Consider the following 23,305-nt stretch of genomic DNA (forward strand, 5'->3'; position numbering starts at 1 on the left):
CAAGTTTTGTGCAGGTCAAAGTGCATCTTTCACTGAAGTGACGGCCTTCCAATTGCACTTGATGCCCGTCTTCAAACGTGTCGCTGGGAACGCCCCATAAATCAGGCTGTTTCCTCCATTGTGCACCTGTTTGGGACAAACTATGACAAGGAACCTTGCATCTGCCTCCAACCACTCTCCGTGAAATCACACTTTGCAAATAGGTGGGCAACCGTCTCCTCTTCACAGCAGCCATCCTGAGGGCCGTGCGACTTGGGAGTAAGACTCCGGCAGCACTGGAAGGCCTATTCTCACATTCTATGCAACCAATATCTGCAGTATTGAATGCAGACACAAAATGCTGGACTAACTCAGTGGGACAGGCAGCATCTCTAGACTGAAGGAATGGGTGACATTTCAGGTCGAGACACTTCTTCAGGCTGCCATATGGAAGGTTAGGTGAAAAGAGAAATCAGAGATCCTACTTTGGATGTTCACATTTTATTCCAGGAGAGTTTGAAGATTGTGGTGAAATGGTGGAATTCTCTGCCCAGAGCCAATGGAGGTCAAGTGATTCAATATATTCAAGAAGGTGAATTGTTGGTGCTGAAGGAATCAGGAAGCATGAGACGATGGCAGAACAGGGTTGTGAAGCAGATGATCAGGCATAATTATGGTGAATGGCAGAGCAGACATGAAGGCCTGAATGGCTTACCCCTACTCCTGACTGTTATGATTCTATAAATTACCAAAGATATGGAAGAGAGACATGTTACTAATCATATGTTGAACATGTTAATCCTGGTTAAATTGGAGCAGCTAGGACTTCAAAATGGGGTTAAGTTTCAGGGTTGCTGGGAGATTCGGTCAAATTGGAAATGCTCTCTGCAGAGCTGGGACAAGCTGCAGAGAGGTGCCAGAGTGCCCGGAGCTTAGATACAATTTGCAAGCAAAGAATGGGAAGATCTGCAAACCCTGCCAATTTGGTGCAAAATGCTTAGAATGGATTAGATGGCTGCAAACCAGACATACACCTTGTAAATAGTTGTAAATAATGTTGCAGAGTTTGACTTTGCCAAGTGTTGATTGGATGAGGTGTTAAGCCTTGTCTGGGTTTTCTGTAAATCAGGATAAATGTTTCTAAGTTGACTTCCTCTCGAAGTCTGTTTTGAATACAATGTATTGAACTGTTGTATCATTGGGTTAGGGGAATGCCTGTTATGCATGGTGTCAATCGATATCTGAAATTGGGTTATTGAGAGACTACCCCCATGTGGTTCGGCCCCTCGAGGTCCCGGGACATATAAAAGTCCACAATCACGAGGCTCAGTGTCAAACTTCTGGAAGAACATTCGGGACTGTGTGAACTTCTGAGTGTCTCTGTCTGAGTTAGGCCTCGAGGGCTTGAACAGGCAGACACGAGGATCGAACCCGCGGTGGGATAGATACAGTAGTTGATCTGTAACGCGCTTTTGGTAAAATCAAATTTTGTTTCAAGTGTTTAATTCAGTGTTTTTACTGAAACTAGACTGGGAGGAAGCTTAGAAACGAGCAATTTACATTGGGGGCTCATCCGGGATCTCAAAAGATCCCCAAACACACGTTTGCGATCAAGGGTGTTGAGCTGTTTCGATCGCGAGTGCAGAAATCGGGCCCACGGTGCGGTTTTCGCATTGATTTTCGGATCTTCGTGAGTCGGAGTGGATCGCTCGTTCACGGGCTTGGGAAAGGCTCTAATCGAGATCATTAGAACAGAGTCTAGAAAGAACAGGGAAGTGGTTAGCACGCCTTTGGGTTGGAGGCCCATAAAACCAGGCTGGGGTTAGAGGCCCTTTCCTGGGTTAGAGGCCCAAAACTGGTCATAGTTGGGGAGACTGCAGCTGCCTTTAACGAGAGCCAAATGCGTTTCATCGGGCGAGGAGTGACCCAGGGTTAGACTTGGTATCCGAATTGGTGGGGTATTAAAAGACAGGTCTCGCCTTCGATCAGATCGTTACCAGGAGCATGAATTGAAAAGATGCACTTCGATAAACGTCATTAGTAATTCACAGCGCGAAGCGGCTAGGCGCTGGATCCTTGGTACTTAGCAGAAGGGTGTATCTGTGTGTAGGTATCTGAAGTGACGGACGAAGAGCCTTGAGAAGGTACCGAGCTTGGACGAACACAGTATAGATTGGACGGAATACCCCAGTTCGTTAAAGAATTTAATTGGGCAATTTTAGATGATTCAAGAGCCTGCGTAGTAAGAGAGATATGCACTAAAAATTAGGAGATTGAGTTCGAGTCTGAGTCTATATTTGCGGCCAAATTTTCAAATACTGGATTTCATATTGAAGTTCTGCGTAAGGTGGGATTCAAATTCTTTTATATAGAACTTCGAAGTTGGTGCATGTTCGTGATTGATTCCGAATAGCGGCTGATCAACAATGAATAGTAACCCTCTGGTCGATTGTTGACTAGTACCTGGTACATGTTTGCTTGGTGAAAAATAATCTGAATAGCGAAGGGTACCACTAATTCTGTCAAACTTAGAGAGGAGGGATAGAGGTCCCCCTATAGAACTCCAGTCTTAGCAGAGGGATAGTAACATTCAGGAGGAAATGTAATCATTTAAGGAATAGTACCCATCAGCAAAGAGTAAACTAGGAAGGGGAAAATCTTTGGTATCAGAGGGAGAAATTCACTGCGTGATAACAGCATGACGCAGCGTCGAGATCGAGTGTCCGTGAATTGTGTGCTAGTGCTTTAAATCATTTTGTAAATTGTAAAAATCTAGCTTTCCGTATTGTCATAGGATCCGGATTTTGTAAATATTCTCTGTATGTAAATAAACTGAGAGTAATTAAAAGTTAAGATTTAGATTGTGTTAAGTCCGTGGACTGTGATTTGTGTTGCTACTCATACGAGTGTTTACAGATTTAAAACTTGAAGTGAGAGTGTGTTTAAGTTAGATATTCGTATTTGTTTAATATCGTTTTGTAAGAATCTGAATCGGGGTGGTACGATCAGGGGTTGTACTCCTTCGATCGCTGCGCCGGGGGAGGAGTCATCCTGCTGATTGATTGCGCCACGAGGAAGATTCATTAGAATGGGGTTTACTGGATGCTTATAGTTTATATTGGGGTATGTTTTAGGTTATTGATAATCGGGGGAATATTTTCATTCTTAATTATAGTTTTGTTAGCGTGGTTTGGGTTCATCTGTTTGTGCAAATTTAAAGTTAATTAAGCGAAAGAGAGACTGCTGCTTGAGAGACGGCGAGTGGGAGTTAGACCCTTTGTTTGAAAGTTTGGAATTGAATGCAGTGATTGTGATTTAACTGATAAGAGAGTGGGGAGACACTGAATAGGAGCGAGTGGTTTGAATAATTAAACAGGAGTGACTGGGAGATAGTTGAAAGGAAGCGATTGCTGGAGTAAGTGTGAATCGGAAAGATCGTTGCCCTTTATGTGGGGGAGATGCCATTGACCCTGGAGTCTGAGAGGAGTAGTGAGAGAAAGAGGTGTTAGTGTCTGGAACCTTTATTTTGCAATTTGTGTTCTGTCCATTGTTCAGAGAATGGGGAATGTCTCTGAGAAGGATCGATCAAACAGATTGAAAAGCCCGATAAGGATAATTTGAGGGGAGCTTCCGAATGAAGCAGATAGACTGAGAGGATTATCGGGGAAATTAAATGCAATTTCAAAAGACCATCTTTGGCCGTTGGGGGGAATAAAGTCTTTAATCGGGATAAACTACATAGAGACGATCGTTAAAAAAATATGGGAATAGTGAAGAAGCAAACGTGTTAATTGAGATGTGGAAGATATTCTTCACTAAAAGAAAATTAAATAAAGAAATTGTTTTGCTGTCCACCCTAAGAATGGCGGTTTGTAAATTGGGAATAAGAGAAAACGATAGAACTGATCCATCTCAGGACATTTCAGACTTGGGACAAGGAGAATTAGTAAGCCAACAGCAGGAGCGGGAGCAAGAGCAGGAGAGAGTGTCATCTTTTAAAAGGGAGACTGCTTAAACGGCTCTTAAAGGGAAGGAGCTGACGGAAATTAAATCGGGTAAATTGGGTAAGAATGAGAAAGAGTCTGCACACCTTGATGGGAATTATATGCCAGGGTGGGCAGAATTCTTCAGAGTAGAGATAGAGCCACAGTATTCCTCACAGAACTCTCATGTTCCCAATTTGGAGAAACCGTGCGCAGCCTGCGAGCGGGGCACACGGGAGGAGTTAGCGTTAACTTCAGCTCCACCCCCTAAATTTCAATCTGACATAGAAACATCGGGGAGATATCTTCTATCTCCTAGGGTTGCCCCACAGGTGGAGGACAGTAGGGAAACCAAGGAGCTAGAAAGAAGACTTCATCGACATGGGTTCCTAAATTATTTAGGGACTCCAGTAGCGAAAGAATAAACAAAACCTTCTTGAAGTACCGGGATAAAACAAATAGCCTTTCAGGGGGTGAGATAAGGGGAGAATATGGATGGATTGGTCCGGACATCAATAATATTATGGTGTCAGAACAACTGGTGAAGACTCCTCAGACAGAACTTGTGAAGTAGTGCCCATAAAAACTTGACAAGATTCTGAGGAGAAACATCATCATCATGTGTTACTGATAGATGGGAAATGTAAAGCACACTTATGTATATCTGGTTAGCTGATTATTGAGCCACTTTGGTTATCATTAATGATGGGTTATCAGCGTTTAACACCATCATCCCACAGAGACTTGTGGAGAAACTAACCCTGCTGGGCCTCAACACCACCCTGTGTCACTGGATCTTGGACTTTCTGACAGAGAGACCGCAGTCAGTCCGTGTTGGCAAGAACACTTCAGGCTCGATCACGCTGAGCACCGGCTCCCCTCAAGGCTGTGTGCTCAGCCCGCTGTTGTTCACACTGCTCACACATGACTGTGCTGCCAGATTCAGGGACAATAAGATCATAAAATTCGCGGATGACACAACAGTGGTGGGACTCATCAGCGGACATGACGAATCAATGTACAGGGAGGAAGTAAAACAACTAGTGGACTGGTGCGGCAAAAATAATCTAGAATTAAATGTCGACAAAACAAAGGAGATGGTTGTCGACTTCAGGAGGGCGCAGCCAAAGCATACACCACTCAACATCAGTGGCACCACAGTGGAGCGAGTGGAGAGCATAAAGTTCCTTGGTGTACAAATTACAGACAGCCTCACCTGGTCCAGGAACACCACTGGGACCGTCAAACGGGCCCATCAGCGACTGCACTTCCTGAGGAAACTCAAACAGGCCTCACTCCCCACCAACATCCTCAGGACTTTCTACAGGGGTACGGTGGAGTCTGTACTCCACCTGCAACTGCTCGGACAGGAAGGCTCTGCAGAGGGTAGTGAGGGGAGCAGAGAGGATCATTGGCGTCTCCCTACCCTCGGTACAAGAACTGTTCCAGAGCCGCTGTCTGAAAAAAGCTCAGAGAATTGCTAAGGACAAACTGCACCCCCTCCACATACACCTGGATCTCCTGCCATCAGGCAAGAGATATCGAAGCATCAAAGCCCGGACTACAAGACTGCTAAACAGCTTCCTGCCACAGGCTGTGGGGCTGCTAAACAGTCACTCTGTACTCACAGTCACCTGATTCTGCGGCTTGGCACGGACACTTTAATAACTGGCACTGGCCACTTTAATAACTGGCACTGGCCACTCAAATCAGCTGCCCCGGACATTTTTATGATTGGTTTTACTGTATTTTAACGTTGTTGTTTTACCTGCTTTTAACTATTTATACTGTTCCATCAGGGACTGGATTGTTTTTAGTGTTATTATGTATGAAATGTTTTAAATTTCATGTGCGATGCTCCGGTATTCCCTGGGAAACGTCTTTTCATTTTGCACTGTACAACTGTTGCTTGCAAGATGACAATAAAGGTTGATTGATTGATTGATTGATTGATTGATTGATTGATTGATTGATTGATTGATTGATTGATTGATTGATTGATTGATTGATTGATTGATTGATTGATTGATTGATTGATTGATAAAAGGAAGGAATGTTAATCCTGGCTAAATTAGAGCAGCTAGGACTTCAAAATGGGGTTAAGTTTCAGGATTGCTGGGAGATTTGTTCAAATTGGAATTGCTCTCTGCAGAGCTGGGACAAGCTGCGGAGAGGTGCCAGAGTGAATGGAGCTTAGATACAATTTGCAAGCAAAGAATGGAAAGATCTGCAAACCCTGTCAATTTGGTACAAAATGCATAAAATGAATTGGATGGCTGCAAACCAGACATAAACCTTGTAAATAGTTGTAAATAATGTTGCAGAGTTTGACTATGCCAAGTGTTGATTGGATGATGTGTTGAGCCTTGTCTGGGTTTTCTGTAAATCAGGGTAAATGTTTCTAAATTGACTTCCTCTCGAAGTCCGTTTTGAATCCAATGTATTGAACTGTTGGGTTAGGGGAATGCTTGTTATGTATGGTGTTAATTGATATCTGTAATTGGGTTATTGAGAGACCACCCCCATGTGGTTCGGCCCCTCGTGGTCCCGGGACATATAAAAGTAAGCGATCATGAGGCTCAGCGTCGATCTTCTGGAAGAACGCTTGGGACAGCGTGAACTTCTATAGTGTCTCTGTCTGAGCGAGGCCTAGAGGGCTTGAACAGGCAGACATGAGGATCGAACCCGCGGTGGGATAGGTACAGTAGTTGATCTGTAACGTGCTTTTGGTAAAATAAAATTGAGTTGTTTCAAGTGCTTGATTCAGTGTTTTTACTGAAACTAGACTGGGGGGAAGCTTAGAAACGAGCAATTATCAAAAGTGGCAGAGATGCAATAGAAATTTGTGGTGATTTCTTGTAATAAATGTTGCCCAGAAAAATCTTTCTCTGAATGCTGATAGAAGAATTATTAATAACTATTCCAGCAGCAGCAACGTAGTTAAATTATCAATCTGCAGTTATTCGAAAGGCTTCACTGGTGATTCCACTTGCCTTTGTGGTGATGGTTCAAGTGTACATTCATCCCAAGGGCAAACTAAAACAATTACAAGTTTGCCACAGCATCCTGTATAACTGTCTAGAGGAAGTACATGCAAACATGGACAATTTTGAGTGTAATTTCAAATGTTTACATTGCCAATGATGACGAATTCAAGTGGGCGACGAGGCATAACTCATTTGTGACTGCCATTCCCATGAATTATGGCTTACAAACTCATAAAAGAACTACTATAACTCATTGTCCCTGTTGAAATATCTTACGTTACCATCATCTGTTTCAGTTTGTCTGAGCAGATTGCACAGACTGTTCCCTGGGTATTTTCAATCATTTTCAACTGAAAATATACAAGAGTATTGCACTTGGGAAGTGTGGTTGCAGCATGCTAATTGTAATTTTAATGCTTTCCACTGCTGTTCAGGTGATTAACTTATTAATGACTAATGTGGCATGGAAATAAAACTGAACATGTTCTTGGAATCTACGAACTTAAATTGTTGGATCAGAAAGGACTAATCAAGCCAAACTATTTTGTAGACTATAGGCAATCCATCCAATCATAGATGCAATGCAGTTAATTGCTTCTGAGAAAGTTCTGCCTGAATCTCAAATGTAATTAAGCCAAATATTTTTCTGTTCTAATTCACCATTATTCAATTGCGTCTACTGTTCTCCACAAAAGCAGCTCTCAGCATCATCCGAGACCTTCTAAGTCATTTGTTGTGCATTACGAAAAATCTTACCAATAGTTTCTTGTCCTGTTTCCAATCAGATTTGAACAAAATGTTTTGAAAAGAACTGTTTGTCACAGTCCCAAGTCTTGCAGTCTTTTCTCCATTTCCTTTAATCATGAGGGAAAAATATTCTTCTCTTTTCTATTTTTTTAAATTTTGAAGCTAGATTTAAAGGTCACAAGACAGACTATTCACAAGGATAGGCCAGAAACATCTTCCATAGAAGACGAGGAATAGCACTATGACCACTGGGATTGTTTATAGGTGTTGCCCAATGAAGATGATGATAACACAGACACAAGAAGGGGGATAGCACCCTATATTCAGCCTGGGCAGTCTTCTGGGCTGAGTCTCCAACATTGGCTCATCCACTTTCCCTGTCTGTACCAGCATCTGTAGTTCCTTCCTACACATTTCGTTTGTTGAAGGGTCTATGACCTGAAACGTCAAATCATTTTCTTTGTAACTTTTCTATTCAAGGTTTCCAGCAGTTTTCATTTTATTTTTCATTTCCGGTTTCTGCAGTTTATTTGGTTTTTAATATCTCCCAGCACTTAATTGGATGAAACACCTATCCACTCCCTTTTTTTGGTGTGGATTTCCAGAGGTCTGGCCAACGCATTATGTAGTCTGTGTTCTGGAGTCATATTTGTGGCTATCAACTTCATTCCTATGGAGATATATTTACAACGTTTACGATAAATTTACAACTCACTCCTATGCCACTCAGGAAAGAAGACGACTATTCTCTAAAATCACTTCTGTCTTGTCTTGAGGACATTAAGTCCTGGATGGCCTTAAACTTTCTGGGACTTAATGAAAAAAAGACAGAGGTGATTTTGTTTGGCCCCAATGGCTGTCGTGAACCTCCCTTTGTTGACTTGGGTCCACTGGCATTGTCCGTAAAGCCAACAGTTTTAAACCTGGGTTTTAGGATGGACGGTGATTTTAAACTAGATAAACAAATAGGCGCGGTGGTTAAGTCCAGCTTCTTTCACCTAAGGAAGCTGGCAAAGGTGAAGCCCATCCTCGAGCGGCAGCATTTTGAAACAGTAATCCATGCCTTTATTACATCTAGGTTGGATTACTGTAACGCACTCTACTCTGGAGTCGCACGAGCTTCATTGGCTCGTCTCCAGCTGGTTCAAAATGCTGCCGCTCGCCTTTTAACCGGAACTCGAAAGAGGGAGCACATTACGCCAATTCTGGCCTCCCTTCACTGGCTCCCAGTGCACTTTCGAGTTCATTTTAAAATTCTGTTATTTGTTTTCAAATCGTTGAATGGGCTCGCCCCGCCTTACCTCTCTGAGCTGCTCCACCTATATGCTCCTGCCCGGTGCCTCAGGTCAGCTGATCAGCTGCTCCTTGAGGTACCACGGTCTAAGCGGAAGCTCAGAGGGGATAGAGCCTTCTCTGTTGCTGCTCCGGCACTCTGGAACACTCTGCCGTTGCACATCAGAGGCCCCCTCACTGTCCATCTTCAAATCCTCCCTAAAAACTCATTTTTATTCTCTGGCTTTCGACACTGGCTGAGACATTGCTCCTGTTCTTAGTGCTTTTAATGTCTTTTAATTTTTACTGTTTTTTAGTCCTTCGTTTTACGGTTTTTAATGGTTTATAATAACTTTTTGTCCATGAGGTCTCATGTACAGCACTTTGTGGCAACTGCGGATGTTTAAAGTGCTTTATAAATAACGTTATTATTATTATTATTATTATTATTACAGGTGATATTTAACATGAGCTTAGTAGTCTGGCGCTAAATAATGTCCTGTGTATCCAATGTTTCATTGGAACAAAAATCATTCAAATCGCAATTCTATGTCTGGTGTGGAGACTTGCCTGGATGCATGTATTATCAAAATCAAGTGGCGTTTTAGATCTCTTCACAAGGTTTTTCACATAGAGACAAGTTCCTTCCTATGCCATTCTGTATCAAATCCCAGAATCATCTTTAGCATTGGTTTTTGATAATCAATGATTGATTAATAGTTTAGAAGACAAAGGACCTGACGAAGTAGTGATCAATTGCAAAAGATGACACCACATTTCACATCAGACCATACAAGTGATCCACACATCATTACATAAACCTGCTAGAGATAGTCATATTGCCCAGTAATTGCAAGATAATCCAACACTTCTGGTTTTGATGACTTCAAGAGGATTGAACATTGACAAAATAAGTGTTTTTCCTTTTTTCATTTTAGCCAGAGTGCATTCCTTTATCGTCATATCTTCCAGATTTACAACAGAACCATGAAAATAAATCTGTAATATGTCATCAAGCTCCATATAGATTCGTAATAAACACATTCATGTTAATTTTCAATTCACAATTGAAAGAAGATTATTGGAAGAATCAGAAAAGCATTTTACTTTCTATGATAAACGGAGAAGTTAGAAAACACGAAATGATCTTGCAAAAGTTCAGTTTGTTCTTAAAATAACATAAACTACAAATAGGTATGCAGCAATAATTGCTAAAGCATTTAAAAAAAAGGATGAAATTACACAGAGTGGTCTTACACTATGCCAATTTGTCTGCCTTCTCTTTTTGGCTTCATGATGCTGCACTCAAATCTGTACCAACTGTTCCCTTGTTTTGTCATTATGTTACTATCACAGCAGGAGTGTGTAATGTGAGACGCAAAGTAGATGTGGTAGCTACATTCCTCAACACAACAGGATGAGAAAATGAGATGCTATTGTTTCGCAACATATTCAATCTGTTGTATACATTAGGTTCATAGGATGCTTGGTCTCTGGATAGATGCAAGCCATTTGATTTAGAACCTACTTGTCTAGCTTGTTTAGGGTGCAGATTTATGTTCCAATAGGGGATGTGGGTGGAAATGGATCGCTACTATTCTCCCACCCAGAGTTAGAACATACTGTAGAACAATACAGCACAGGAATAGGCCCTTCAGCTCACAATGTCAGTGTCGAACATGATACCAGGATAAACTAACATTATCTGCCTACACATGATCCATATCCCTCCATTCCCTGCATACCTATGTGCCCATTGAAAAGCCTCCTAAATGCCACTAATGTATCTGCCTTCACCACCACCCCTGGAGCATGTTCCAGGCACCCATCTCCTCTGGATAAAAAAAAACTTGCCCCGCACATCTCCTTTAATCTTTGCCCCTCTCACCTTATAGCTTTGGCCTCTAGTCTTTGACATTTCCACCCTGGAAAAAAGGTTCTGACTCCTCAACCTCCAGTGGTTTTCATTCTGACTCTATGTTTTGATCATAGTATTCATAGACTCATTGTCCAATGGTCAAAATATTTTAAAGGCCATCTTTTCATGCTCTTTCACCTTTTTAGTTAGAGAGTAATAGAGTCAGTGTGGAAATAGGCCCTTCGGCCCAACCTGCCCACACCGGCCATCATGTTCCATCTACACTGATCCCACCTGCCTGTGTTTGGCCCATATGCCTCTAAACCTGTCATATCCGTGTATCTGTCTAAATGTTTCTTGAATATTGCAATAGTACCTGCCTCAATTACTTCCTTAGGCCGCTCGTTCCATACACCCATCAACCTTTGTGCGAAAAAGTTACCCCCCAGGTTCCTATTAAATCACCTTAAACCTTTGTCCTCTGGTTCTTGATTCCCCTACTTTGAGCAAGAGACTCTGTGCATCCCCCAATCTATTCCTCTCATGATTTTGTACACCCAGCCTGCTCAAGCTCTCCCTCTAGCTCAGGCCCTCGAGTGCTGACAACATCCTCGTAAGTCTTCTCTGTGCCCTTTCCAGCTTGACAACATTTTTTCTATATTCTGTGGTGAATCTCTGGAACTCTCTGCCACAGAAGGTAGTTGAGGCCAGTTCATTGGCTATATTTAAGAGGGTGTTAGATGTGGCCCTTGTGGCTAAAGGGATCAAGGGGTATGGAGAGAAGGCAGGTACAGGATACTGAGTTGGATGATCTGCCATGATCATATTGAATGGCGGTGCAGGCTCGAAGGGCTGAATGGCCTACTCCTGCATCTATTTTCTATGTTTCTATAACATGGTGCCCAAAACTGGACACAATACTCTAAATACGGCCTCACCAACGTCTTATACAATTGCAACACGACCTGCTAAGTTCTATACTCAATACTCTGACTGATGGCCAATATTTGACCACTCTTTGACCACCCAATCTACCTGTGAAGCCACTTTCCACGAACTACAGTATGTACCTATGTTCTCCTAGATCCCTCTGCTCTACAAAACACTCCAGTTGTTCATTGTGTAGGTTCTGCCCATGTTAGTGGCCCCAAATGCAACACCTCACATTTCTCTGTATTAAATTCTATCAACCATTGCTCAGCCCACCTGCCCAAACGGTCAAGTTCGTACATTTCAGTGCATGATGCTGTGACGCCTGCCTTATTGGCAACTTGTACTGGAGAAAGGGACTAGCAGTACTGGATACCATCCAGTACTGTGGTTGAGTGAGTTGTGGGTACATACATTATACCCTGTAATGCAGCTGGTATGTGGCTGCCATCGGGCAGGGTGCAATGACTTTCCCCACAATGTTTGGCAAATGTGTACCATTCATGATAATTTTGGGGTGCTGCTGCATCCATTTCATCATATTCACTGTATATCTGAATGTAAAACACACCAGCACTCTTCAAAATGTTTTCCTGGCCAGCTTCACATTAGTTCACAGGGTGTATTTTACTCTTTTACCAAGGATAGTTTAAGGTACATAAAGAGGTGAAATCCAATTTCAATTCAATGAAGAATTGCAACATCGAGGAACAAAAATAAACAGTTACAATGAAATTAGAATGGAATTCTGAAGGCCAATGCAGGTAATTTGAAAATAGATGTGGGGAATTTCTTTAGAACGCTGGAGGTTGCTGGGTGACCATATAGAGGTGTATAAAATCACGATGAAATAGATAGGGTGAATGCACAGAGTCTTTTACCCATGGTAGTGGGAACAAAAACCAGAGGCCATTGATTTACTGTGAGGGTGGAAAGATTTAATACGAATCTGAGGGGAAACGTTTTCATTCAGGGACATTGTTGAGGACGGTACCATAACAGCATTTAAAAGACACTTGTATAGGTACATAGATAGGAAAGTTTAGAGGGATATGGGCCAAACGTAGGCAATAGAGATGCAGCATTTTGGTCGGCATAGATGAGTCGGGCTGAATGTTGTAAAAACAAGCCTGAAGGCATTGTGTCTCAATGCAAGGAGCATTTGTAATAAGGTGGATGAGTTGAATGTGCAGATAGTTATTAATGTATATGATATAGTTGGGATAACGGAGACATGGCTCCAGGGTGCCCAAGGCTGGGTGCTGAACATCCAGGGATATTCAATATTCAGGAGGGATAGACAGAAAGGAAAAGGAGGTGGGGTAGCGTTGCTGGTTAAAGAGAAGATTAACACAATAAAAAGGATGGACATTAGCTTTGAGGATGTGGAATCGATATGGGTAGAGCTGCGAAACACTAAGGGGCAGAAAACGCTAGTGGGAATTGTGTACAGGCCACCTAACAGTTGTAGTGGAGTTGGGGATGGCATCAAACAGGAAATTAGAAATGCGTGCAAAAAAGGTAAAACAGTTATAATGGGTGACCAATCTACATATAGATTGGGTGAATCAAATTGGCAGGGGTGCTGAGGAAGAGGATTTCTTGGAATGTATGCAGGATAGTTTCCTAAACTAACATGTAGAGGAACCAACGAGAGAGCAGACTATTCTAGAATGGGTATTGAGTAATGATGAAGGGTTAGTTAGCAGTCTTGTTGTGCGTGGCCCCTTGGGCAAGAGTGACCATAATATGGTTGAGTTCTTCATTAGGATGGAGAGTGACATTGTTAATTCTGAAACAAGGATTCTGAACTTAAAGAAAGGTAACTTTGAGGGTATGAGACATGAATTGGCCAAGATAGACTGGCAATTGATTCTTAAAGGGTTGACGGTGGATATGCATTGGAAGGCATTTAAAGACTGCATGGATAACTACAACAATTGTTCATCCCAGTTTGGCAAAATAATAAATCAGGGAAGGTAGTGCATCCGTGGAAAACAAGGGAAATCAGGGATAGTATCAAAACAAAAGATGAAGCATACAAATTAGCCAGAAAAAGCAGCCTACCAGTACTGGGAGAAATTCAGAGTCCAGCAGAGGAGGACAAAGGGCTTAATTAGAAAAGGGAAAATAGATTATGAAAGAAAACTGGCAGGGAACATAAAAACTGACTGCAAAAGTTTTATAGATATGTGAAGTGGAAAAGATTAGTTAAAACAAATGTAGGTCCCTTGCAGTCAGAAACAGGTGAATTGATCATGGGGAACAAGAACATGGCAGACCAATTGAATAACCACTTTGGTTCTGTCTTCACTAAGGAAGACAAAAATAATCTGCCGGAAATAGCAGGGGACCGGGGATCCAATGAGATGGAGGAACTGAGTGAAATCCAGGTTAGTCGGGAAGTGGTGTTAGGTAAATTGAATGGATTAAAGGCCGATAAATCCCAGGGCCAGATAGGCTGCATCCCAGAGTACTTAAGGAAGTAGCCCCAGAAATAGTGGATGCATTAGTGATAATTTTTCAAAACTCTTTGGATTCTGGAGTAGTTCCTAAGGATTGGAGGGTAGCTAATGTAACCCCACTTTTTAAAAAGGGAGGGAGTAGAGAAAACGGGGAATTACAGACCAGTTAGTCTAACATCGGTAGTGGGGAAAATGCTAGAGTCAGTTATTAAAGATGGGATAGCAGCACATTTGGAAAGTGATGGAATCATTGGACAAAGTCAGAATGGATTTATGAAAGGTAAATCATGTCTGACGAATCTTATAGAATTTTTCGAGGATGTAACTAGTAGAGTGGATAAGGGAGAACAAGTGGATGTGTTATACCTGGACTTTCAGAAGGCTTTCGACAAGGTCCCACATAAGAGATTAGTATGAAAACTTAAAGCACACGGTATTGGGGGTTCAGTATTGATGTGGATAGAGAATGGCTGGCAGACAGGAAGCAAAGAGTAGGAGTAAACAGGTCCTTTTCCGAATGGCAGGCAGTGACTAGTGGGGTACCGCAAGGCTGTGCTGGGATCCCAGCTATATACAATCTATATTACTAAAAGTCTGATCTTGACCGCTTTTGGCCCACTGTGCTGCGATTTCCGAGAGAACGCCGCCACCTATGACTGTCATTTTTGGCCACCTCGATCAGAGCCCACGTCTGCCTTCCTGGACCAGAGTATTTTTCCCATCGATGAAAAATCAGAGAAAAAGAGGGGAGAGAGAGAGGGGGGGGGAGGGACTATAAAACCAGGAAGTGGTGTGCCTCAATCAGTCTCTGCAAGCTGGAGGGCACTCTGAGCTCTGAATGACACTGAACAAATGTCTACACGACTGTGAGTAAGTACCCTTAATGTGGTTTGAAAATGAAAATATGGTTAGTTTGAAGTAAAAAAGCATTGCCTGTAAATGGTTGTTTGGGGGGTGGGGTTTGGGTTGAAGTAAAAAGGCTCTCTCTCTCTCCCCTCCTCTCTCTCCCCACCTCTCTCGCTCCCTATCCCTCTCTCTTTCTCTCTCTCTCCCCCCCTGTCTCTCTCCCTTTCCCTCTCCTATCTCCCTCTCCCTCACCTCTCCTCTCCCCCCCTCTCCTCCCCCCCCTCTCCTCTCCCCCCCCTCTCCTCTCCCCCCCCTCTCCTCTCCCCCCCTCTCCTCTCCCCCCCCTCTCCTCTCCCCCCCCTCTCCTCTCCCCCCCTCCTCTCCCTCCTCTCCTCTCCCCCCCTCTCCTCTCCCCCCCCTCTCCTGTCCCCCCTCTCCTGTCCCCCCTCTCCTGCCCCCCTCCTCTCCTCCCCCCTCTCCTCCCCCCTCTTCTCTCCCCCCACTCCTCCCCCCCTCTCCTCTCCCCCCCTCTCCTCTCCTCTCCCCCCCTCCCCCCCCTCTCTCTCTCCCCTCTTTTTCTCCCCCTCCTCCCCTCCATACCATCCCCCACCATCCCTCACCTAAACCCCCCTCCCCTCCACACACCCCTACCCCCTTCCCTCCACCCTCCCTCCCCCTCCCTGCAAACCCACCTCTCCCCCTCCCCTCACCTCACCCTGACTGCAAGTTGGGGGCTATGCGTCAGTAGATAGGGTGGTTATGGGGTAAAAGGAGTAAATTAATAATATTAATATAATATCAAGGGGGGTAATTAGCGTGAGTGCGGGGGGGGGGGATAGTTAGTGTGTGTGACGCTGCATGCCGCCCCCCCCCCCCCCCCCCCCCACAACCGCACGTTGGGGGAACAGACCCAACGGGTCTGCACTTGGTCTCGTATATATTAATGATTTGGACGAGGGAATTGAATGCAACATTTCCAAGTTTGCATATTACACGAAGCTGGGTGGCGGTGTTAGCTGTGAGGAGGATGCTAGGAGGTTGCAAGATGACTTGGATAGGTTGGGTGAGTGGGAAAATGCATGGCAGATGCAGTATAATGTGGATAAATGTGAGGTTATCCACTTTGGTGGCAAGAACAGGAAAGTAGACTCTTATCTGAATGGTGGTCGATTAGGAAAAGGGGAGATGCAACGTGACCTGGGTGTCATGGTACACCAGTCATTGAAAGTAGTCATGCAGGTGTAGCAGGCAGTGAAGAAAGTGAATGGTATGTTAGCATTTATAGCAAAAGGATTTGAGTATAGAAGCAGGGAGGCTCTAATGCAGTTGTACAGTGATGCAGTGAGACCACACCTGGAGTATTGTGTACAGTTTTGGTCTCTTAATCTGAGGAAATACATTCTTGCCATAGAGGGAGTACAGAGAAGGTTTACCAGACTGATTCCTGGGATGGCAGGACTTTCATATGAAGAAAGACTGGATAGACTCGGCTTGTACTCGCTAGAATTTAGAAGATTGAGGGGGGATCTTATAAAAACTTACAAAATTCTGAAGTGGTTGGACAGGCTAGATGCAGGAAGATTGTTCTATACTTAAGAGGGAGTTAGATGTGGCCCTTGTGGCTAAAGGGATCAGGGAGTATGGAGAGAAGGCAGGTATGGGATACTGAGTTGGATGATCAGCCATGATCATATGGAATGGCGGTGCAAGCTCGAAGGGCCGAATGGCCTACTCTGGCACCTATTTTCTATGTTTCTATGTTTCTATTAATGGTCTGTTTCCGTGCTGATGACTCTTGGACCTCTATTAAATCTACTCTCAAACTCTTCTGTTCTATTCTCGAGTCTATCCACCGTTATCAGATTATTGAATGGGCCTCCCACAAGTTAGTGTGTAGTCCTGATCTTCCTACCCACCTCATTGGGAACCTTGCACTTTTTCTCTGTAGCTACAGTGCCGTAACAGTACATTCTGTACTCTGGCATTTTTCTCTTTGCACAACCTGCTGCACTATGGTATGGCTTGATTGTACTCATGTATAGTAGGATTTGACTGAGTGGCATGCAAACTAAAGCGTTTCTCTGTTTCCTGGCACATGTGACACTAATGATAAACCTAACATGACTGTAAATTACTCATTCCTGGAGTCTTTGCAGTAACTCTATTTTGCACTCGTCCTAAGGCATTAATTTTCCTATTGCATGGTGCCCAGAACGGATGCAATATTTCTATTTTAACCAAACCTATGTTTTATGAAGCTTCGGTATGACTTTCTAGCCCATGTCCACTATGCTTCTATTTATAGGGCACCCCATATGCATTTTTAACTACTTTCAAATGCTTATTTATCCTCTGATATGTCCATTCTTCTCTTCTTGATTAGTACGGGTATCGGGTTATTGGGAGAAAGCAGGAGAGTGGGGTTAGGAGGGAGAGATAGATTAGCCATGAATGAATGTTGGAGTAGACTTGATGGGCCGAATGGCCTAATTCTATCACTTATGACCTTATGACCTCTCTTTAGAATCATACCCTCTGCTTAGCTTTCTGCCATTACTGCAGCCTTTTCATATATTTTATAACTCCTCCTCCAAACATCCCTACAATTCATTGTCTTTTCAAGATTTGAGTCACTATTGTACAATGCAAATTGATAAAAAATGTGTTCATTGCTTCTCCCTTTTTCCTAATGCTCAGACAATTTTCTCTCTATGTTCTCTTGACACTTTTATTTCACATGCTTCCATTTTGATAAGCTTATAATGCAACATTTTATCAAATGCATTTTAGAAGTCCATTTCAACCACATTTCCCTCAAGGAACTCCTTTTTGTTTTTCCTAAACTTTTACAATTCAAGTTGAAATAATTTCCATCCTGGGAAATTCCTTGGCATTCTTCAGCCATAAACCCCATGCCTACATGGGCAGCACAGTGGCACTAAATTCAAACTCAATTGGTGTGCATATCTGGACGTTTCTATAAAGGCGATGGAGAAGCCGAGGTCGGAGCCTCGCGGGTCGGAGCCTCGAAGGCTGGAGCCAGAGCCTAATGGGTCGAAGGTGGAGCCTCGCGGGTCGAAGGTGGAGCCTCGCGGGTTGGAGCCAGAGCCTCCGAGCTGACTGTTTTGTAACCTTGTCAGCACCCTTAATGGGCAACTATTTGAATACTTGGGTATACAAGCAAAGAATTTCATTGTGACTTGTCTCATGTGACAATAAAATATGAATTCATTCATTCACAGCTGATAAACCTGCAAATTTTACAGCACCAGAGACCCGGGTTTGATCCTGATCTCGAGTGCTGTCTGTGTGAAGTTTGCAATTTCCCCCTGCGACCAACTGGGTTTCCTCTTAGTGCTCCAGTTTCCTTCCGCACCCCAGAGACGTGCGGGTTTGTAGGTTAATAAGCTTTTGTATATTGCCCCAAGTGTGTAGTACAGAGTGGATGTGATAGTGAGATAACATAGAACTAATGCGAATGGGTGATTAATGGTCGGTGTGGCTCTGTGGGCTGAATAACCTGTTTCCATTCTGTGTCTCTAAACTAAACTAAAGATTATTCTATAATTTTTATTTGGCAAACAATTTTATATCTAAATGGAGGTTAAAATGGAAACATAAGCTTAACATAAACATATCCTAAGTCTCTGGATGAAGGACCAATTGATCATTGCCACCCTTTGTTTCTACTTAAAAATGATCAAATAGCCCACCTGTCAATTGATAGTTTGACTGCAATCTGATCTTGAACCTCAGACATGCAAATGTTATGCCTCTAAAACTTTCTTGTAGTTTACCTATCATTTGAATAACTGGATCAGATTAACAGTCATGGCTATATTTTAGTTCTCTGAACAGTTATCAATGCAAACATCTATTAACGTGCCAGTTGCATATGGTTGGAAAAGATTCCAATGAGTCTGAAGAAGAGTCTCGACCCGAAATGTCGCCTATTCTCTTCGCTCCATAGATGCCGCCTCACCCGCTGCGTTTCTCCAGCATTTTTGTCTACCAATTAATAACTTTGGTATTTACTGAAAGCTAGAAGGAAATTTATCAATAGTACAGTGCTTCTTTCCTTCATTGTACCCACAACAGCGGGAATATCTCCAGGAAAAATGCAACTGTATTATGCTGCTATTATTTTCAGAGTTAATTCTACTTAATGTTCTCATGACATCCGTGGAATTCTGGTTATTTGTAGGGCACAAGTGTAAAAATATCATCACGCTGACTACAGAGACTCGATTATAGTCTTTTCTAAAAGTGCACTATTTAAAGATCTCAAAGAGAGGTTTGTTCAAGAAGTATTGATGGCCATCTCTTCCTGTACACCCACCCCTCCTTGCTTATCCCTGACTAAAGCCCTGACTTTTTGGCTAAAATTTGAAATAAAGAAAAAACTTGCTGCGGCTGAAAGAGTCTTTTGTCCTCTGATACCTTAAGGAATTCTAACTATTTTAACATAGCCCTGTGAACTACTATTGAAATACATTTTTTAATATGACCACAGGGTCAGATAGTTGCCATCAGGGTTTTCAACAATGTACCATAAGTTTCTGTAAGATTTTCCAATTCTTCGAGTCTAAACAGTATAATTTCAGTTAAGTTCAAAGGATAATGCTGATATTTAATCAGAATTGAACTTGCAAATTCCATTAAGCTTAAACATATTTTCACGTGCGTTGTGAATGATATATATTGTTTTGTTCAGCTATAGATTTCCATTTGAAACTGAACAAAACATGACAAGAATGTTATTGCAGTGGTTACTTACTGACCCCTGACTCAGACATCGAATTAATTGCTATTTTAACTTCTTGCCTGCAGTGAAACCATGTTAAGACATAATGATTTAATTCTAAGAAACAAAAATATTTATTTTTGTTTGTTTACTGCTCGTGAACGTGTCTTTATTGGCAATTCCTAATTATTTTTGAGTGTCATAGTCATAAAGTCGTGCAACGTGCAAACAGGCATTTAGGCCTTGGTCCTCCGTGTCAATTGAGTAGCCTCGACGCTAATCCAATTTTCCTGCATTGAATCCATATGTCTCTATCTCATTCCTATCCAAGCTCCTGTCCAAATATTTCTTAAAAGCTGTGTTTTTACTTGCTTCTACCACCCTCTGTGGGAGGGCAGGAATATGAGAGGTAACTTTTTCACACAAAGGGTGGTGGATGTATGGAACAAGCTGCCAGAGGAGATAGCTGAGGCTGGCACCTTGTTCCATATACCCACACCCTGTATGTGAAAATCATGCCTCTCAGATAGCCTTCAGACATTTCCCCTCTCCTCTGAAACCTATGCCGTCAAGTATAAAACTCCTCAAAACTTGGTAACAGACTATAACTATCCATTCTACGTATGCCCTCGTAATGTTATAACCCTCCATACAGCCTACACTGTTCCAGTGAAAACAATCCCAATTTATCCAATCTCTACTTGTAACTAAAGCCCCACATTCCAGGAAAAACCCTGGTGAATTTCTTCTGCACATTTTCTGGTGCTACCATGTCTTTTCTATAGTGTGGTGAGTGGAACTGTACAGAGTATTTCAAGTGTAATGGCTGATTAATCTCCTTCTCTCCAAGTGATCGTTAATCCCTTCAGAATTATAAAATCATGAGAGGAATGGATCGGGTAGATGCACAGAGTAGGTGAATCGAGGAGTAGAGGACATAGGTTGAAGGTGAAGGGGAAAAGATTTTATAGGAATCTTGAGAGGTAACTTTTTCACACAAAGGGTGGTGAGTGTATGGAACAAGCTGCCACAGGAGGTTGTTGAGGCTGGGACCATCCCAATGTTTAAGAAACAGTTAGACAGGTAAGTGGATCGGACAGGTTTGGAGGATTATGGATGAAATGTGGGTAGATGGAACTAGTGTAGCTGGGACATGTTGGCCAGTGTGGGCAAGTTGGGCTGAAGGGCCTGTTTCTACGCTGTATCACTCAACGACTAATTGTTTCCAGTGTCTTCCCTACCACTGATTTGATAGTCACGGGTACAGTATATTGTTACCAGTCTTTTCCCCGCTGCCTTGCTTTCCCTGCTGCCTTATTTTTGTGCCCTGGCATTATTTTGCTCTTGATATACTTATAGACCATCTTCTGATTTACCGTAATACTGTCGCCAAGCTCTTTTTTTTGTAACCCTTCTTATCCTTCACAATTTCTATTTTTAAGCACCTCTCTGCACTTTTTATAATCTTGATGGGCCTTCCCTGTCATTAGCTCTCTATTACTTTGTGTGCTTCATGATTCCTCTTTATCCAACCCTCAATAACCATGGCTCCCTGTACTTGATAACCCTATCTTTAAATCCTCCTGGGTCATGTTGTCCATGAACTTGTTATTTCCCCTTTGAATGCTCCACACGGTGCAGATGTCGACTTACCTGCAAGTTGATGTTCCCATTCTACATTTGCTAGTTTGTCCCTTATGTTACTGAAATTGGCTTTCCTACAATTTAAAATCATTATTAATGCTCTATCCCTATCCTTTTCCACACCCATTTAAAATATATATGGAGTTATGATCACTACCTCCAAAATGATTTCCCCCTGACAATCCCTCCATTTGACCAGCTACATTCCACAATGTTCAGCAATGCTTCTACCCTTATGTCGGGAGGAACTGCAGATGCTGGTTTATACAGAACATAGACACAAACTGCTGGAGTAACTCAGTGGGCCAGGCAGAGTCTGAAGAAGGGTTCCGACCCAAAACATCACCCATCCTTTTTCTCCAGCGATGCTGCTTGACCCGTTGAGTTACCCCAGCACTTTGCGTCTATGCTTCTTCCCTCGTTGGTCCATCTACAAATTGCGTTAACAAGCTCTGCTAAATGCACCTCAATCATTTCATCCCCTCTGAGCCATTGAAGCTGACGCAATCTCAGTTAATATTTTGGTAGTTGAAATCCCCAGTGTGATAACCCTATAAGTAAAGCTTATTTGGTGAACCCTATATCCAGAAGAGCTGCTGTAAGTCGGGGGACACCCAGCAATGCTGTCACTAAATAGAAAGAATATTAACTGATGCAGAGAACAATGCACTGATTCAAGAGTGGGGATTTAAAATGTAGTTGATGCCTACTATGTTCTGTTGTGCTGAAGCAAAGCAAGAATTTCAGTGTCCTATCAGGGACACATGACAATAAACTCCCTTGACACTTGACTCTCTTAAAATTTAGTGTCCCGTGCCAATCAGTGGTGGGATCTTTCCCCCGGTCTTTTGTGAGTCAGAAACACACATTGCAGGTTGCACTTTAACCATTCAGTTCTTCAAAAATTATGAAACTGCGCACATGAGATGTCATTGCATGCATGCTTGATGCTGGATAAATGCTGGATATAGTGCCATGTATCAAGTATGGTCCAATATGTAATTGTTGACAATCAGCATAGAAACAAATGTAAACATGATCTAAAATATCATGTTTACATTTTTCATAGCAAAAGGATTTGAGTATAGGAGCAGGGAGGTTCTACTGCAGTTGTACAGGGTCTTGGTGAGACCACACCTGGAGTATTGCGTACAGTTTTGGTCTCCTAATCTGAGGAAAGACATTCTTGCCATAGAGGGAGTACAGAGAAGGTTCACCAGACTGATTCCTGGGATGTCAGGACTTTCATATGAAGAAAGACTGGATAGACTTGGCTTGTATTCGCTAGAATTTAGAAGATTGAGGGGGGATCTTATAGAAACGTACAAAATTCTTAAGGGGTTGGACAGGCTAGATGCAGGAAGATTGTTCCCGATGTTGGGGAAGTCCAGAACAAGGGGTCACAGTTTAAGGATAAGGGGGAAATCTTTTAGGACCGATATGAGAAAAACATTTTTCACACAGAGAGTGGTGAATCTCTGGAATTCTCTGCCACAGAAGGTAGTTGAGGCCAGTTCATTGGCTATATTTAAGAGGGAGTTAGATGTGGCCCTTGTGGCTAAAGGGATCAGGGGGTATGGAGAGAAGGCAGGTACAGGATACTGAGTTGGATGATCAGCCATGATCATATTGAATGGCGGTGCAGGCTCGAAGGGTCGAATGGCCTACTCCTGCACCTATTTTCTATGTTTCTATGTTTCTAAAATGTGTAATAAACTCAAAAAAGGTCATTTTTCTAACCTTTTATTTTTTTTTATATGTTGCGAATTTGCAGTATATATTTTCTGTGACTAACATCTTCCCTCCTTTTAGTTTCTGTGGTATGTAATACCGTGACACAAGTATCTCAT

At 42.7% G+C, this 23,305-nt stretch overlaps 1 protein-coding gene across 2 annotated transcripts in view; it reads right to left on the minus strand.

Moving 5' to 3' along the window:
- dlc1 (DLC1 Rho GTPase activating protein) overlaps positions 1-23,305 on the minus strand; it is a 440,514-nt gene that overhangs the window by 307,195 nt on the left and 110,014 nt on the right. The window lies entirely within an intron of this gene.

This window comes from Amblyraja radiata, chromosome 1, assembly GCF_010909765.2.
Source record: "Amblyraja radiata isolate CabotCenter1 chromosome 1, sAmbRad1.1.pri, whole genome shotgun sequence".
NCBI lineage: Eukaryota > Metazoa > Chordata > Chondrichthyes > Rajiformes > Rajidae > Amblyraja > Amblyraja radiata.